We start from the raw sequence: 5,053 nt of genomic DNA on the forward strand, positions 1-5,053 counted from the left end.
TGAACTATTTGGAGATAACCTGGAGATGTCACTCAAGAGACCACCTCTCCTAGCGTCCCCTCCAGCTAAAGCTGCCTGACCCCAGCCCCTGCTCTAGGGAAGTGGTACTAAGGCTGACTTTGCACAGAGGCAACCACTGTTTGTGTTAGAGACCGAAGGGCAGCACAGTCACATCCTTTTCAGTGGCCTTTAGCATGGGCTGGCACAAGATTCTGCCCAACCAGGAAGAGCAGTGATTAGCTGATTCACACAGATGAAACTTCTCATGAACCCAACTTGGAAATACATAGAAAACTGTTCATGGTAGTAACACAGGCATATGTACTCCAGAAAGTATATGGGTTCCATTTACAAGATGACACCAGAGTATATGACTCTGGGTGTGAACAACTTGGAGCCTCACTGGAGCCTTCCAGCTCTTGAACACATCACAATCTCCATAAGGCCCAGCAAGGTGACTACCCTAGTTTTTATATTCATATTGTGCTTATTGTCCTTCTCTGTATCCTTACATTAAACATCCCCATTACTAGAGGTAATTTGGGAAGGAACTTTGGAAAAAGCTGTACACTATGTCTTCCTATGGAGAGATTCACAAAGTTCAACAGTATATTAAATCCTTCCAAAACAAAAGCAAAAACAAAAACAAAAAAAAACAAATTGAAAAAGACTTTTAACTTTAACTTTTCTCCCCCCCCCAAAAAAATTGTTCATACCCCCTTCCTTTTCTTTCTCACAATAACCATCACTAATCTTGGGAAACTGATAGAAATCCTTCCTAAAATAATTGGCACTTTTACAGATAATACCAGCCTGTCAGTTGATGGGAGAGACATTAGTTCTAAAGAAAGCTTCTAGAGAATGATGGGAATGAAAAGGACTTTTTGGACTGAGGAGCTCTGGATGGGCTGAGCATGGCAGAAAGAGGAAAGCACAGGAGCAGAGGCACAAACACAGAGATGAGCACAACTAAGGGGCAGAAGCAAGGGAAGAGGAAGGGTCAACTTCTGGGGCAAGTGGAGTGAAAGAGGGTGTATTGGAGCCTTGCCACTAGCGCAACCATTATGTCCCCAATTCATCAAACAATGGTCTTTTAATACAGCGATGACAGCCCTTAATTTGTTTTAGTCTGTATTCATGTCCCTGTTATTGTTTTAAATTTGCTGGGGATAATTTTAAACTAATCTTCTAATCTTTTTCCAAGAGCTCTCATCAATAACAACTGAAAGGATGATGAAAATAACTCTCTGTGTAGAACAAACTAAGTCAAATTACTGTGGGGAGTAAATTACTCTAACAGAGATATAATGTCAATGCCATCATTTATAAAAGATTTGTTGCCAAATGCTATCTCAATTCAAAATATGCTGGGGTTGTAGCCAGGTCTTTTGCCAGAGTATCTGAGGAGAAGAAAAATCTATGAGGCCTGGAATTGGGTCTCCACTGGCCCAGCCTTGGTTGTAGGAAAGACATGGAAGACAGAAGGAAGTGAGGTCCTGCACCGGTGAGGGAAGCCCTCGCTCTCTTCCAAGCGGAGCTTTGTTCTATAAACCCAGTCACCCCCAGCTCAGCTCAGCCCCTACCCCTGAAATGATCTCCTTTGGAACCAATTCAGCCTTTAGAGAAGGGAGCTAATGCTGAGAGGTGAGGACCACACAGCGAATAGATTCCACAGCCTCCGTCAATGAGTGGACAGAGACTGTACTCAGGCTGGGAATGGCTTCCCACAGGCTCTGCAGGCGTTTTCCCCACGACAGACTCCTTGGGCCCCAGATAAGGCAGCTGGTGGGGGGCAGCCAGCAAGGCAACCTCTGCCTGAGAGGTACAGCAGCAGAGCACTGTAGAGAATAAATACTAGGAGACACCTTAGAAATCATGCATTTCATTCCCCTAAGTTTGCAGATGGGAAACTGAGGAGACCCAGAGAAGATCAGCTGTTTGCCCAAGGTCACACAAGCTAATTAAGGCTGGGAACAGAGTTTTGCCTGGAGCCTAGAAGATTTCCCACCCATATTGCTCAAAATCCTGGCATAATTGCCAGCCTTGCTTTCACTTCCTATTTTGGCCCCAAATTGTCATTTTAAATGAAAGCACTCTCGCTGCCCTAGCGAAGGCCCACTGGACAGTCAGTTTAACATCTCTCAGTGAGACTGAGGGCTTCAACCTGGCATGACTTGACAGGCTGGTCACAGTGACCGACTGTGGCAGCAGGACACAGGCTGTTAACGGGAGCAGACAGGAGCAGGTAACAAGGAGTTACACCCAAGAAAGCTCCTGCTGAGAACTTGTATGCTTGTGATGAAAAGCCCTGCACAACAGGGCTATGACTCACAGGAGCCCAGTCCCCTGAAAGCCCCCAGCAAGGAGGGCTAGGCAATCATTCATTCATTCATTCATTCACTCACTCACTCACTCATTCACTGTTAAGCACCAGAGATCGTGTTGGGGTTGATAAATCCAAAGAGGGAGCTGGGTAGGGGTGGGGAGTGGTGGTGGAGAAAGGAGGTGTTACTCTCCAGCTACAAAGCCAAAAACTAGTTCAAATCAAGATGTAACCTAGAGGTGAGAGTGCCAATGCAGAGACCACCAGTTCAGCCAGCCTCTGTGCTTGGAAATACCCACCAAGCAGAAGAGGATCCTCCTCCCCATCATCCCCGACTAGCTGTACCTATCCCAGAGCCCCAAGAAGAGACTGACTGGTGACAAGCAAGACCCAGCAAAGGTATGAGTTGTTCCCTTAGTACTTGCGGAGCATCTGACCTTGGCTAGAATTAATGAGCTCCTAAAACATAACTTACTTCCTCCCGAGAAAGGGACAGAAACAGAAACTTCAAGTGCAACCATATTTCAGGGCCCCAATCAGAAGAAATATTACTTAATAACATAAGGCGGTCACTGCCCTCTAGGAGATTAAAGTCCATTGGGCAGGTGGGTGGGGAGACTACCCCACAGGAATCTGAACAAAGTCAGAAAGGAAGGAGAGGGCACTGGCCAGCCAGGGAGCAGGGCAGGCAAGGCGCTAAAGGAATTCGGGGAAGGAGATAGCCCCTTGTGCTGCTTCAGTTCCTGCCCAATTCACCTTTTCCCAGTACTCAGAACACTTTTCACTTACGTGCAGGACTGTTCACATTTCGATGTCACTTTATAGTTTAGCAAGTACTGCACAAGCATCATCTCATCCAGTCCTCACAAAAGCCCTGTACATTGGCTAGAAAGCTCACTGTGACCCATGTCACCTCAAGAAATGGAGGTACAGGAAGGCAGAGGATGCTGCAGTGGTGTGCTGGCTAGTAACAGCCTAGCCACTAGGTAACTCCCACCTAGTAGAAGGGTGGAAGTAATGTTCAAAAGTAGGCTTGCCTGAATCCTACTCTTCCTCCCCTGAAAGCATTTTCCCCAAAACAGTCCATAGAGCAGTGTCATTCAGAATTATTGGCTCCCACACCTTGCCACATACTCTCAGTCAACAAAAACAAGGCTTTAAAATATCTAGTAATCAAGATTTTTAAGATTGTTTAATATATATTGAGTTTCTATTATATGCCAGGTACAATGCTAGCTATCTTTGTTTGCAATTCTGTGAGACCAGGTTTTACTGCTGTTCTTTATTTTGTTTTAAGATTATTTATTTTGAGAGAGAGAGGGAGAGCATGAGCAGGGAAGGGGCAGGGAGGGAGAGGAGAGACAGAATCCCAAGCAGGTTCTGCATTGTCAGTGCAGAGCCCAACACAGTGCTCAAACTCATGAAGCATGAGATTATGACCTGAGCTAAAATCAAGAGTCAAGACGCTTAACCAACTGAGCTACCTCGACACCACTGTTCTTTGTTTTAAAAGTCACTATTGTGCATATAAGGTAGCCGAGGCTTAGACAATGAAAGGCGGATTTATGGTCAAGCAATTGTATCAAAGCAAGAATTGTAACCCAGGTGTTCCAATCTTTAATTCTCTGTTTCCAAAAAAAAAAAAAAAAAAAAAAAAAAAAAAAAAAAAAAAAAAAAAAAAAAAAAAAAAAAAAAAAAAAAAAAAAAGCTATTAGCTAGATGTCTATTTATGGAATATTTCAAGTGAACTGAGTTCTTCTTGGTAGTATGATGGGATGTATGGGTTTGGGGGCTGCCTCATTTCAGCCCTCTACTACTTATCACTTGAAGCACCACCATGACCTCCCCTATTCCCCTTCACCAGTTCATACCCAGGCATATGTGCACATGAGCATGCACGCGTGTGCGCGCACACACACACACACACACACACAAGCATGTGAGGAGGGAACAGTTTCTCAAATCAAAACCTTCCTGAGTCCCTTTGGGACTCCCTTCATACATCAGAATGAAGGAGGGAGTCTCACAACATGTTTTTCAGTGCTTCGTTTTCAAGCACACTAACTACACAGTGTGTATTTGCCATATGATCAAAGGAAAGGCTTTTGATCAAATCTCAGCTGGGAAAATAAAACACGGTAGCTTATTTTAAATGAAGTTGGATTATGGTAAAATTATGAGCCTGTCACAGGAGAATCTTGAGATATATCATTAATTTTTTTCTGGCCTTCTGGTTTACCAAATTTTTTTTTTTAAATATGAAATGACAAATGCTGAGACACCTAACTTGCCTATAAGGAATGAATTAACTAAAGGAACTTTAGACATCCAGAGAAGGAAGTATGTAGCCATAGTCAGAAAGACATAGGTTCATTTACCAGGAGTGTGACCATGGGGGTGTTGACCTCTGAGCCTATTTCCTCATCTTGGCTGTGGGAATGGCAATGTCATGAGATTGTTAAGGGGATTAAAGGACAAAATTATGCACAATAAGTGATACTTAGATACTACAGGTATCTAATATTGGTCTCTCCCCATTAGGAAGGTCCTATACATAAGACCTTCACCTCAAACTCAGAAAGTTTGTCCCAACCAGTGTTTCTTCATTCTGACTGCAATTGGAATAAATTGGAAAGTTCTGAAAAATCCAGTCGCCCAGACCCTACTCCAAATGAATTAAAACAGAATCTTTAGAGGGGAGACCCAGGCATAAGTATTTTTTTTTATAGC

Source organism: Hyaena hyaena, unplaced genomic scaffold (assembly GCF_003009895.1).
Source record: "Hyaena hyaena isolate Hyena2069 unplaced genomic scaffold, ASM300989v1 scaffold_274, whole genome shotgun sequence".
NCBI classification, from domain to species: domain Eukaryota; kingdom Metazoa; phylum Chordata; class Mammalia; order Carnivora; family Hyaenidae; genus Hyaena; species Hyaena hyaena.